Genomic DNA, 15,227 nt, shown 5'->3' on the forward strand with positions numbered 1-15,227 from the left:
GCTAGTTTATCTCCTGTTTGGCCTCTCACATCTTTTGTTCTTTCTGGGGACTGCCATTAACACTCTTTTCCCTTGGTTTCTGTGGCTATTGCACGCCGTTTCCCTGGGTTTCTGTGGCTGTTAGCACCCCGTTTCCCTGGGTTTCTGTGGCTATTAGCACCCCGTTTCCCTGGGTTTCTGTCGCTGTTAGCACCCCGTTTCCCTGGGTTTCTGTGGGTATTGCACGTCTTTTCCCTGGGTTTCTGTGGCTGTTAGCACCCCGTTTCTCTGGGTTTCTGTGGCTGTTAGCACCCCGTTTCCCTGGGTTTCTGTCGCTGTTAGCACCCCGTTTCCCTGGGTTTCTGTCGCTGTTAGCACCCCGTTTCACTGGGTTTCTGTGGCTATTAGCACCCCGTTTCCCTGGGTTTCTGTGACTGTTAGCACCCTGTTTCCCTGGGTTTCTGTGGTTGTTAGCACCCTGTTTCCCTGGCTTTCTGTGGCTGTTAGCACCCCGTTTCCCTGGGTTTCTGTCGCTGTTAGCACCCCGTTTCCCTGGGTTTCTGTGGCTGTTAGCACCCTTTTCCCTGGGTTTCTGTGGCTGTTAGCACTCTGTTTCCCTGGGTTTCTGTGGCTGTTAGCACCCTGTTTCCCTGGGTTTCTGTGGCTTTTAGCACCCTGTTTCCCTGGGTTTCTGTGACTGTTAGCACCCCGTTTCCCGGGGTTTCTGTCGCTGTTAGCACCCCGTTTCCCGGGGTTTCTGTCGCTGTTAGCACCCCGTTTCCCTGGGTTTCTGTGGCTGTTAGCACCCTGTTTCCCTGGGTTTCTGTGGCTAATAGCACCCCGTTTCCCTGGGTTTCTGTGGCCATTAGCACCCCTTTTCCCTGGGTTTCTGTGGCTATTAGCACCCCGTTTCCCTGGGTTTCTGTGGCTGTTAGCACCCTGTTTCCCTGGGTTTCTGTGGCTGTTAGCGCCCCGTTTCCCTGGATTTCTGTGGCTGTTAGCACCCCGTTTCCCTGGGTTTCTGTGGCTGTTAGCACCCCGTTTCCCTGGGTTTCTGTGGCTATGACTCATCTTTCATTCTCACTCCGCGGTATAAATATTTCCCACGGCCTCTGAATGTTAGCGTTGACAAAGAGTCATTGGACTCAAAACGGTAACTCTTTTCTCTCCCTGCAGATGCTGCCAGACCTGCTAAGATTCTCCAGCGTTTTCTCTTTCGTTTCAGATTCCAGCATCCGCAGTAATTTGCTTTTAAACAGTTTATTCCCCACAGCTACTCGGCTGTTGAACGACTCTCCCATGGACAGACATGTTCCCTGTAAGAACGCTATTGATGACGCACTATACTGCTTTGCTCATGTACTGCATGTTTGGTCCATGTTCCGAACTGGAACCAATCACTAGTTGTTAACGTACCATTTGACTCTGTCGATTATTATTTTGCCTACTATGTACGTACTGTGTACATTCCCTTGGCTGCACAAAACATACTTTTCACTGTTCTCCGGTTCATGTGACGATAAATATCAATCAAAGCTTCGATCATGCCTTATCAGAAAAGATGGGTTCCGTGGTGAGACCAGAATCTGACTCTGCGCTTCCCCGGTGGTAATTCCACCCCCACCAATACAGCCGCTATAGCAGGAGTTAAACAGGGAACACTCTGTTCAAACAAAGGTGGGAATGTTGGTCATAAGCTACATTTGGTGACGCAGCATTGATAAGGACATTGACGTTTTCTGCCAGGCACAGCAAACGTCTCCACCCAGGACGGACCGTTCGTTGACAAGGTTAATTTTGATTTCGCTGGTTCTTTCTTCGGCAGAATGTTCCTGCACCGTGTGACCGCCCAGTCCAAGTGGTGGGATGATTAGGGCATCGGGACAGTATCCTCAGCAGCCACCGTAGGCACTCTACATTGAATGGCTGTGATCCAAGGACACCCTGGGCATTAGGGTCCTACAATGGCGCTGCATTCACCAAGGGATATTTTCAACGCTGTGTCAAACCAAATGACATCCACTACATCCAAACAGCTCCGTATCGCCCGGCCTTGGGCGGGTTAGCAGCGGTCAGCTCAGCCATTCAGTTCGCAGTGAAGAAGCAACCAAACAGACAATTGCGCATTAAATTGGTAAATGTCCTTCTCTCGGAGAACGCTCCACGTCACGCCCCCCTCCCCCCGCCCCTGCCCCCCGCTCTTCCCACTACTCGACTCACGCCCGCAGAGTTATTAATTGGTCGGCACGAGCAGACTCGATCAGCCCTCGTTTTCCCCAATCATGCAATAAGGCGAAAGGTGCATTGGGCTCCCAATACTTGCAGCGTGACTCGGCGAAGGGAGACATGTTATTTAAACTCGGTGACCTGGTCTGAGAAATAAACTGCTTCAGACCCACTGTGGTTACCCGGCAGAATTGTGGTCAAATCTGTCCCAGTCTTGTACATGATGGATTTGCAAGGCGGGCAAGTGAAGAAGTATGCTGACCCTGTAAGGTGCTGATCGGACACACGCCCACTGTCATAACAGTTGGAGCCATCAGGCATCACCACTGACCCTGTGGCGGAGCTGGCCGTAAGTCATGGAGAGTTCGGTAGAGAACCCGCCGGTGACCTCTGAGGGAGCTGGAAAGGGTGCGCCTCCGAAGTAGTGCTCGAATCCTGAAGGTAACCTCCTCCTGCTCACAACGACAATATCTCACTGGTGGAGGAGCAGAATTAGGGACTGAGGCGCTGCACCGTGTTTCAGAAGCTGCTGACAGATTAACTCTATCAAGGACAGTTCTGGACGTTCACACTGTCAGCTCTCAGCCTTTTCTCCTACATAGTTGGCTGGAAATGTTGTCTCAATGTTACTGAGGGACGTTAGGGCGAGGAGTGCGACAGCGTTTTGAAGGGGTGATACCTTGTTGTCCACGTCATCAGGTTGGACCGATCCTGGATGAAAGCTCGAACTCCGGTGAATGGGGAAAGAGTGAGGAGGGGGAGGCGGCTTTGGGCAGGGGCCCGAGCTGAGCGGTTTCGGGTGTCGAGAGAAAATAGCTGTTCCACTTAACCCTGTCCTTGTTCTCAATAAATCAGTTCCGTTGTACAAAAGACTCCGAGTGCTCCCTCAAACTACTACACTTTAATCGTTACCATTCCTGAAACGAGGTTTTTCATGCCAGGTGCAGAGAAGGTCAATAAAATGATGACTTTAACGGCCATTGATAACATTATACACACACTGGTGTGAGGCTTCAGGTCATGTTTAATGAGGTGACACATTTCAGTGATCACCTCCATGTTGAATCAGAGTCCGATCGCAATCGGCTCCTGGGTTAGCTGTAGGTTGGCAAATCGTTCTTGTAAACCCTGAACAGACACCCTACTCATCTCCCCTTACAGGGCTTCTACTCTCTGCAGCACCTGCTCCATATGATGGCCAAGCTGTAGGTCCAGATACACTGTATCTACAATCCTCACAGCTCGTCCCGAGATGGATCACAGAACCCTTTGTTCTCCCTGAATGTATCCGGCAGCTCACAACACAACATCCAGAAACCCATCGGCAGAACTTCCACTAACTTTCCAATAAGAGAACTGGACAAGAAATACAAATTGATTAATGTTCACATTCATTGGAAATGGAGAAGGGGGTGAGATAAATTTGCGGTGAGACTGAATTTCAATCACAGAATGGGAGATATTGATATTCAGATGCTGCCAGACTGGGAACCAATGTAGATCAGAGAGCACCGGGATGATAGGTGACTGGCATTGGCTGAGAATTAGGATATGGGCAACAGAGTTGCGGATGATCTGTGCTCCATGAAGGTTTGTAACATAACTTGTGTGACTAGAATATCATGGGAATTATCAAGTCTGTTTAAACAATGACACATTATAGTTTATTCTGCATCTCAGGTGAGGCAGGGTGTCGATGGCATGTGGGCAGGATTGTAAGTGTTGAGCACACATTTGAATAAAGTATTACAGTGTCAAAGGGAGCGTGGATTGTGAATAACCTCCGTATCAACCAGAGCGCGGAGTAGAGACACTGGATACCGACTGAAATAAGTGACTGGGACTGAAGCATACTGATTGAATCTTTCCAAGATGTAAATTATGAGAGAAATATTGCACTTTCAGTAGATTATACAGTGAATAACTGGACAATGAGACTTACCAGTTACACCAACAATAGCCAGGATAGGATAGTAACCCACTTGAATAATCATAAGTGCGCCTTTGATCCGCCATGGTATATAACCAGACGAAATATAGTAAAATCCCTCGTATAAACTCCTGTCCATTTTTGTAATGTTCCGATCGATCGTACTCAGATTCTGATCCATTGTTGTTACATTCCGAGCGATTGTTCTGAGATTCTGATCCAATGTTAGAATGTTCCGATCGATTTCTTAGATTTTGATTCCTTCTCTGGGTCTCTGCTAGTGTTCGAGTTGATGCTCCCGCTCTCATAGTATGGGGTAACACATCGAAATGAATTCCTTATTAATAGAAGAGGATAATTCTCCAGCGACCCAATTATGATTCAAGGAGACTGATATTAATTGCAGTCACTAAACAAACAGGTTTTGTTAACCCCTTTCAATCCAAAACTTTTTAAATCACAAGTAAGTCAAAAAGGGAGCATTTCTCCAGGCTAGGAGGCTGGGAACACACGAAGCAAGTGTGCAATACAAGGAAAGTAGAAATAAAATGAAGCATTGAGTCACGAGGGCTAAAGTCTTTGGCCAGCAGGAGTAAGGAAAATCCCAAGGCTTTTGATACATATATAAAGAGCAAGAGGGTAGCCAGAGAGAGGTTTGCGTCACGCAAGGACAGGGGTGGGAATCTGCGTGGAGTCAGAGGTATTAAATGAGTTCTTTGTGTCAGTGTTCACCAAGGATAAGGGCTTGATGGATGATGAGTCTGGGGAAGGGTGTGCAGATGGTGGCTGTTATGTCGAGGTCAAACAGGAGCAGGTATTGAGTTTTGAAAAGCATTAAGCTAGACACGTTCATGGGACCTGATGGGAAGTCGCCTGAGGGAGGCAATGCAGGGAATTGCGGGGCCTTGAGAGGAATGTTTATATCCTCACGGGCTACAGGGCAGGTCGTAGACGATTGGAAAATGGCCAATGTTGTTCCTTTGTTTAGAAGGGTAACAAGGATACACCAGGTAATTACCGGCTGGTGAGCCTGATGTCAGTGCTCGGGAAATTATCGGAGAGGATTCTTCGAGACAGAATTTACACAATTTGGAAATAAGTGGAACGTATTAGCGAGAAGCAACATGGGTTTATGACGTGGAGTTCGTGTCTCACTAACTTGATCGTGTTTATCGAGGAAATGACGAAGATGATTGATGAGGGTAAGGCATTAGATGAACTTCAGTAAGGTCTTTGACAAGGTCCCTCATAGCAGACTGGTATAGAGGATGAAGTCGCACGGGGTCAGAGGTGTGCTGGCAAGATTAATACAGAACTGGAACAGCAGCACGGTGGCACAGTGGTTGGCGTTGCTGCCTCAAGGCGCCGATTTCCCAGGTTCGATCCCGGCTCTGGGTCATTGTCCGTGTGGAGTTTGCACATTCTCCCCGTGTTTGCATGGGTTTCGCCCCCACCACGCAAAGACGTGCAGGATAGATGAATTGGCCACGCTAAATTGCCCAGTAAGAGGAAAGAAATGAATTGGGTACTCTAAAAAAAACAACGTTTAAATAAAAAATAAATGGCTCGGTCGTAGAAGACACGTCTACGCAGTGGAAGCAGCAGGGAGCAGTGGAAACGTGCGTTTCTTAATGGAGCCCTGTGAATATTGGCGTTCGAACGGAATAAGTGCTGGGACCATTACTGTTTGTAGTATCTGGAAATGATTTGGAGGAAAATGCAACTGGTTTGATTAGTAAATTTGCGGATAACACAAGGTTTCGACGAATTGTGGATAGTGATGAGGACGGTCAGAGGATACAACAGGATATAGAACGGTAGGAGACTTGGGCGTTGAGATGGCAGCTGGAGTTTAATACGGACAAATGCGAGGTAATTAATTTTGTAAAGTGCAGTACAGGTGGAAAATATGCAGTAATTGGCAGAACCCTGAAGAGTATTAATAGGGAAAGGGATCTGGGTGTCCAGCTACATACGTCACTGAAGGTGACAACGCAGCTGGGGAAGATCGTCAACAAGACATAATGCATGCTTGCCTTGTTCGGCCGGGGCATTGAGTTTAGAAATTGGCAAATGAGTTACGTGGCACTTGGAATATAGTGTCATATTCTGGTCGCCACACTATCAGAAGGATGTGGAGACTTTGGACAGGGAGCAGACACGATTTACCACGATGCTGCCTTGTCTGTCGGTCATTAGCTATGAGGAGAGGTTGGAGAAACGTGGTTTGTTCTCACTGGATCGAGGGAGATTGTGGGCGACCTGATAGAATTCTACAAGATTGTGGGGGGCATGGACAGAGTGGATAGTCAGAAGTTTTTTTTTACCACAGTTGATGAAACAATTACGGGGGGGGGGGCATAGGTTTAACGTGCAGGGGGAATGGTTTAAAGACGATTACGAGGCGAGTTTGTTACACAGAGGGTGGTTCGTACATGGAACTCACTGCCTGGGGAGGAAGTGGAACGATATACGATAGCACCTTTTAAGGGACATCTTGACAAATACATGAATATGATGGGAATAGAATGATATGGCACCAAGAAGGGTAAGTGGTTTTTGTTCAGAAGGGCAGCACGGCCGGTGCAGGACTGAAGGGCAGAAGTATTGTTCCTGTGCTGTAATTGGCTTTGTTCTTTGAAGTTGAAGGTAAACACGGTCTGGATTGTAAGTATGTGAGTAACTGAGGGATGGAAAGCTGCAAATAGCGGGAACACTGACCGCAATATTAAATCCTCCTGTGATAGGTGCGTCGTTTCAGGGGACTGGACGATTATCTTTGGACTGTGGGAGGAAACCGGAGCACCCGGAGGAAACGCACGCACACACGGACGATTATCATTGTCAAGACGCCCCTTAAACGTCACTCTCACATTTGTTTCCACCACCTCTTTTGGCTGCGAGTGCCAGGCACCATCATTTATAAAGGGAGAAATAGAGATTTCCAGGCACCATCATTTACAAAGGGAGAAATAGAAAGACAACTCGGTTTGTGTTGGATGCACTCGATGTGTTCTCACTGGAACGATGGAGGGAGGGGGCGAACTGATGGAAGTCCAGAAAATTGTGAGGGAAATGAACAGTGGGTAGTCGCTTTTTTCGAGGGTGGAAGAGTCAGTTACTCGGGGATATAGGTTTTAGGTGCGAGGGGTACAGTTTGGAGCAGATGTGCAAGGCAGGATTTTTACACAGTGGGTAATGGGAGCCTGGAACTCGCTACCAGAGGAGGCGGTGAACGCAGCTACGACATTTACTTTTTAGGGGCATATCGACTCCTTCATGAATAGGATTGGAGCAGAGTGAAAGGTACTCCGGAAATGTAAAAGGATTTAGCTTAGACGGTGCCATGGTCGGCGGAGGCCTGGAGGGTTAAAGGGCCTGTTCCTGAACAATACTTGTCTTTGTTCTTTGACAAGGTAGTCAGTATAATCTTAGCCGTGGGAACATGTCTACAGGTCAGAATGGAGGACAGGAATATCGCTTCTCAGTGAGGCAATGGTGTTTATGAGTGACCAGAAGCTCGCCTATTGTTCAGGAAAATCGCATTTAATGCCCTTAATCTAGTTTCTTTTCACAGAAATTGAAGGGTTGATAAGGATACCGATCTTCATTCATGCACTTGTCGTATCTTGATAGACCAGTGGCCTCTCGTTGGATTAATGTATAACTTGCATTTAAAGTAAGCAGTCTGGAAAGCGAATAAGATAAAAAGCCTCCAAACTACAGACTGGCGAGGAACCGCGCGCCGCCCTCAGGTTCCACAGGCTCAGACCCATTGTCTAATTGAATCACATTATGCCCCATGATTCTTGCTTCTTTACGGGGAAGGCTACCATAGCCCTCCCCGATAGTCCCTGATTAACATTCTCAAAGAACAAATACACTACTTACAAAAATGTACAACACATATCTGTCAAAGCAGTCCCTTATGGCAGCGTCTTTCAATCTCAGAGTTACGACCTTGGTCAGACGCGGCAATCCCGACCGCGGGTGAAGCGTCCACCGGCTTCCCGCGATGATCTTTTCAGAATTCCGGCCCCGACAGATCGTTCAATACAAACGATGGAGTTTTCCCGCCAGAAGCGGTGGCAGAGGACTAGTCACGAGCGCGGCACGTACACTGAAGTCACGCGCCATCTGCATCCCTGATTTGGCGGGAAGGTGATGAAGGAGAGATTCCTCCATTTGCAACTGTCAGCAATCCAGCAACAGGACTGTGTGAAGAACCTAAGATGGCTCATTGTGTAATAATAAGAGAGGGCCGGCGTCACAAATAGGCCAAGATCTCACAATTGAATCTTTTGGAGCGAGCTTTACAGGAGAGTCCAGGGCAGGACAAAGCAGCCCTGGTGTGAGCTGTATCCAGGACTCCAGGACTTCGGAGTAATACCCAACAAAGAAAATAACAAAAATCGAGGACAAAGACTAAAAAAAATTCAATGATGTGTGTTTTCTTAATTTTGCCAATGAGAACCAGGATGTTAAGTGTGTTGTATGGAGGGAGGTACTGTTAATACAAAGTTTAAAACCCTCAAAATCTCAAACATGGCGATTTCGAGGACAAACCTCTTTGGTTCAAAGGATGCAACGAGAATTTAAATCGTCAGCTAAAGTCCTCAGCAGAAATGTTACATCGAATGACAAACAAAGCAAATGAGGTTCTGAGGATGAAGCAGGTTCACCGGTTGCATTAAATATAAGAAATAACGGTGGGCCACGGAGGTCGGCAAGGGTGGGTCGCGAAGATCAGATGGCTGGATTGTGAAGGTCAACCAGCATTGCTCGTGAAGGCATGTTTCCCGAAGTTTAGCCATTTGGTAAAAGTGGGTCTCGGGAAAAAAGTTTGAATAACACAATCTCACAGCGTCAATCTGTCAGGGGACTTATAGATCCTTTGAAAGCGACACAATTGCATCGGTATTCACCAAGGAGAAGGACATGACGGATGTTGAGGTTCGGGATGGATGTTTAAATACTCTAGGTCAAGTCGGCATAAGGAAGAGGGAATATTTGGGTATTCTAAAAGGCATTAAGGTGGACAAGTCCCAAGGTGCGGATGGGATCTATCCCAGGTTACTGAGGGAAGCGAGGGACGAAATGGCTGGGGCATTAACATATATCGCTGCAGCATCCTTGAGCACGGGAGAGGTCCCGGAGGACTGGAGAATTGCTAAGTTGTCCCTTTGTTTAAGAAGGGCGGCAGGGATAATCCAGGGAATTATAGACCTGTGAGCTTGACGGCAGTGGTAGGCAAACTGTTGGAGATGATACTGAGGGATAGGATCTATTCACATTTGGAAGAAAATAGACTTATCAATAATAGGCAGCATGATTTTGTGCCGGGAAGATCATGTCTTACAAACTTAACAGAATTCTTTGAGGAAGTGACAAAGTTAATTGATGAGGGAAGGGCTGTAGATGTCATATACATGGACTTTAGTAAGGCGTTTGATAAAGTTTCACATGGCAGGTTGATGGAAAAAGTGAAGTCGTATGGGGTTCAGGGTGTACTAGCTAGATGGATAAAGAACTGGCTGGGCAACAAGAGACAGAGAGTAGTGGTGGAAGGGACTGAGATACACAGAGCCCCAGGATTGTCTTTACTCTCTCACCCTGACTGAGATACACAGAGCCCCAGGATTGTCTTTGCTCTCTCACCCTGACTGAGACACACAGAGCCCCAGGATTGTCTTTACTCTCTCACACTGACTGAGACACACAGAGCCCCAGGATTGTCTTTACTCTCTCACCCTGACTGAGACACACAGAGCCCCAGGATTGTCTTTACTCTCTCACCCTGACTGAGGCACACAGAGCCCCAGGATTGTCTTTACTCTCTCACCCTGACTGAGACACACAGGGCACCAGGATTGTCTTTACTCCCTCACCCTGACTGAGATACACAGAGCCCCAGGGTTGTCTTTACTCTCTCACCCTGACTGAGATACACTGAGCCCCAGGATTGTCTTTACTCTCTCACACTGACTGAGATACACAGAGCCCCAGGATTGTCTTTACTCTCTCACACTGACTGAGATACACAGAGCCCCTGGATTGTCTTTACTATCTCACCCTGATTGAGATACACAGAGCCCCAGGATCGTCTTTACTCTCTCACCCTGACTGAGATACACAGAGCACCAGGACTGTCTTTACTCTCTCACCCTGACTGAGACACAAAGAGCCCCAGGATTGTCTTTACTCTCTCACCCTGACTGAGACACACAGCGCCCCAGGATTGTCTTTACTCTCTCACCCTGACTGAGATACACAGAGCCCCAGGATTGTCTTTACTCTCTCACCCTGACTGAGATACACAGAGCCCCAGGATTGTCTTTACTCTCTCACCCTGACTGAGATACACACAGCCCCAGGACTGTCTTTACTCTCTCACCCTGACTGAGACACACAGAGCCCCAGGATTGTCTTTACTCTCTCACACTGACTGAGATACACAGAGCCCCTGGATTGTCTTTACTATCTCACCCTGACTGAGATACACAGAGCCCCAGGATTGTCTTTACTCTCTCACCCTGACTGAGACACACAGAGCCCCAGGATTGTCTTTACTCTCTCACCCTGACTGAGACACACTGAGCCCCAGGATTGTCTTTACTCTCTCACCCTGACTGAGATACACAGAGCCCCAGGATTGTCTTTACTCTCTCACCATGACTGAGATACACAGAGCCCCAGGATTGTCTTTACTCTCTCAGCCTGACTGAGACACACAGATTCCCAGTATTGTCTTTACTCTCTCACCCTGACTGAGACACACAGAGCCCCAGGATTGTCTTTACTCTCTCACCCTGACTGAGATACACAGAGATCCAGGATTGTCTTTAATCTCTCACACTGACTGAGACACACAGAGCCCCAGGACTGTCTTTACTCTCTCACACTGACTGAGACACACAGAGCCCCAGGATTGTCTTTACTCTCTCACCCTGACTGAGATACACAGAGCCCCAGGATTGTCTTTACTCTCTCACCCTGACTGAGATACACAGAGCCCCAGGATTGTCTTTACTCTCTCACCCTGACTGAGGCACACAGAGCCCCAGGATTGTCTTTACTCTCTCACACTGACTGAGACACACAGAGCCCCAGGACTGTCTTTACTCTCTCACCCTGACTGAGACACACAGAGCCCCGGGATTGTCTTTAGTCTCTCACCCTGAATGAGACACACAGAGCCCCAGGATTGTCTTTTCTCTCTCACCCTGACTGAGATACACAGAGCCCCAGGATTGTCTTTAATCTCTCACCCTGACTGAGACACACAGAGCCCCAGTATTGTCTTTACTCTCTCACCCTGACTGAGACACACAGAGCCCCACGATTGTCTTTACTCCCTCACCCTGACTGATAAACACAGAGCCCCAGGATTGTCTTTACTCTCTCACCCTGACTGTGATACACAGAGCCCCAGGATTGTCTTTACTCTCTCACCCTGACTGAGACACACAGAGCCCCAGGATTGTCTTTACTCTCTCACACTGACTGAGACACACAGAGCCCCAGGATTGTCTTTACTCTCTCACACTGACTGAGACACACAGAGCCCCAGGATTGTCTTTACTCCCTCACCCTGACTGAGACACACAGAGCCCCAGGATTGTCTTTACTCTCTCACCCTGACTGAGACACACAGAGCCCGAGGATTGTCTTTACTCTCTCACCCTGACTGAGATACACAGAACCCCAGATTGTCTTTACTCTCTCACCCTGACTGAGATACACAGAGCCCCAGGATTGTCTTTGCTCTCTCACACTGACTGAGACACACAGAGCCCCAGGACTGTCTTTACTCTCTCACCCTGACTGAGATACACAGAGCCCCAGGATTGTCTTTACTCTCTCACACTGACTGAGACACACAGAGCCCCAGGATTGTCTTTACTCTCTCACCCTGACTGAGATACACAGAGCCCCAGGATTGTCTTTACTCTCTCACCCTGACTGAGATACACAGAGCCCCAGGATTGTCTTTACTCTCTCACCCTGACTGAGGCACACAGAGCCCCAGAATTATCTTTACTCTCTCACCCTGACTGAGATACACAGAGCCCCACGATTGTCTTCACTCTCTCGCCATGACTGAGACACACTGAGCCCCAGGATTGTCTTTACTCTCTCACCCTGACTGAGATACACAGAGCCCCAGGATTGTCTTTACTCTTTCGCCCTGACTGAGACACACTGAGCCCCAGGATTGTCTTTACTCTCTCGCACTGACTGAGACACACAGAGCCCCAGGATTGTCTTTACTCTCCCACCCTGACTGAGACACACAGAGCCCCAGGATTGTCTTTACTCCCTCACCCTGACTGAGATACACAGAGCCCCAGGATTGTCTTTACTCTCTCACCCTGACTGAGACACACAGAGCCCCAGGATTGTCTTTACTCTCTCAGCCTGACTGAGACAAACAGAGCCCCAGGATTGTCTTTACTCTCTCACACTGACTGAGACACACAGAGCCCCAGGATTGTCTTCACTCTCTCACCCTGACTGAGACACACAGAGCCCCAGGATTGTCTTTACTCCCTCACCCTGACTGAGACACACAGAGCCCCAGGATTGTCTTTACTCTCTCACCCTGACTGAGACAAACAGAGCCCCAGGATTGTCTTTACTCTCTCACACTGACTGAGACACACAGAGCCCCAGGATTGTCTTAACTCTCTCACGCTGTCTAAGATACACAGAGCCCCAGGATTGTCTTTACTCCCTCACCCTGACTGAGATACACAGAGCCCCAGGATTGTCTTTACTCTCTCACACTGACTGAGACACACAGAGCCCCAGAATTGTCTTAACTCTCTCACGCTGTCTAAGATACACAGAGCCCCAGGATTGTCTTTACTCCCTCACCCTGACTGAGAAACACAGAGCCCCAGGATTGTCTTTACTCTCTCACCCTGACTGAGACAAACAGAGCCCCAGGATTGTCTTTACTCTCTCACACTGACTGAGACACACAGAGCCCCAGGATTGTCTTTACTCTCCCACCCTGACTGAGACACACAGAGCCCCAGGATTGTCTTTACTCTCCCACCCTGACTGAGACACACAGAGCCCCAGGATTGTCTTTACTCTCTCACCCTGACTGAGACACACAGAGCCCCAGGATTGTCTTTGCTCTCTCACACTGACTGAGACACACAGAGCCCCAGGATTGTCTTTACTCTCTCACCCTGACTGAGATACACAGAGCCCCAGGATTGACTTTACTCTCTCACCCTGACTGAGATACACAGAACCCCAGGATTGTCTTTACTCTCTCACCCTGACTGAGGCACACAGAGCCCCAGAATTATCTTTACTCTCTCACCCTGACTGAGATACACAGAGCCCCACGATTGTCTTCACTCTCTCGCCATGACTGAGACACACTGAGCCCCAGGATTGTCTTTACTCTCTCACCCTGACTGAGATACACAGAGCCCCAGGATTGTCTTTACTCTCTCGCCCTGACTGAGACACACTGAGCCCCAGGATTGTCTTTACTCTCTCGCACTGACTGAGACACACAGAGCCCCAGGATTGTCTTTACTCTCCCACCCTGACTGAGACACACAGAGCCCCAGGATTGTCTTTACTCCCTCACCCTGACTGAGATACACAGAGCCCCAGGATTGTCTTTACTCTCTCACCCTGACTGAGACACACAGAGCCCCAGGATTGTCTTTACTCTCTCACCCTGACTGAGACAAACAGAGCCCCAGGATTGTCTTTACTCTCTCACACTGACTGAGACACACATAGCCCCAGGATTGTCTTAACTCTCTCACGCTGTCTAAGATACACAGAGCCCCAGGATTGTCTTTACTCCCTCACCCTGACTGAGACACACAGAGCCGCTGGATTGTCTTAACTCTCTCACCCTGACTGAGACACACAGAGCCCCAGGATTGTCATAACTCTCTCACCCTGACTGAGACACACAGCGCCCCAGGATTGTCTTTACTCTCTCACCCTGACTGAGACACACAGAGCCCCAGGATTGTCTTCACTCTCTCACCCTGACTGAGACACACAGAGCCCCAGGATTGTCTTTACTCCCTCACCCTGACTGAGACACACAGAGCCCCAGGATTGTCTTTACTCTCTCACCCTGACTGAGACAAACAGAGCCCCAGGATTGTCTTTACTCTCTCACACTGACTGAGACACAAAGAGCCCCAGGATTGTCTTAACTCTCTCACGCTGTCTAAGATACACAGAGCCCCAGGATTGTCTTTACTCCCTCACCCTGACTGAGATACACAGAGCCCCAGGATTGTCTTTACTCTCTCACACTGACTGAGACACACAGAGCCCCAGGATTGTCTTAACTCTCTCACGCTGTCTAAGATACACAGAGCCCCAGGATTGTCTTTACTCCCTCACCCTGACTGAGATACACAGAGCCCCAGGATTGTCTTTACTCTCTCACCCTGACTGAGACAAACAGAGCCCCAGGATTGTCTTTACTCTCTCACACTGACTGAGACACACAGAGCCCCAGGATTGTCTTTACTCTCCCACCCTGACTGAGACACACAGAGCCCCAGGATTGTCTTTACTCTCCCACCCTGACTGAGACACACAGAGCCCCAGGATTGTCTTTACTCCCTCACCCTGACTGAGACACACAGAGCCCCAGGATTGTCTTTGCTCTCTCACACTGACTGAGACAAACAGAGTCCCAGGATTGTCTTTACTCTCTCACACCGACTGAGACACACAGAGCCCCAGGATTGTCTTAACTCTCTCACGCTGTCTAAGATACACAGAGCCCCAGGATTGTCTTTACTCCCTCACCCTGACTGAGACACACAGAGCCCCAGGACTGTCTTTACTCTCTCACCCTGACTGAGATACACAGAGCCCCACGATTGTCTTTACTCTCTCACCCTGACTGAGATACACAGAGCCCCACGATTGTCTTAACTCTCTCACGCTGTCTAAGATACACAGAGCCCCAGGATTGTCTTTACTCCCTCACCCTGACTGAGATACACAGAGCCCCAGGATTGTCTTTACTCCCTCACCCTGACTGAGACACACAGTGCCCCAGGATTGTCTTTACTCTCTCACACTGACG

Source organism: Scyliorhinus torazame, chromosome 23 (assembly GCF_047496885.1).
Source record: "Scyliorhinus torazame isolate Kashiwa2021f chromosome 23, sScyTor2.1, whole genome shotgun sequence".
Lineage (NCBI taxonomy): Eukaryota > Metazoa > Chordata > Chondrichthyes > Carcharhiniformes > Scyliorhinidae > Scyliorhinus > Scyliorhinus torazame.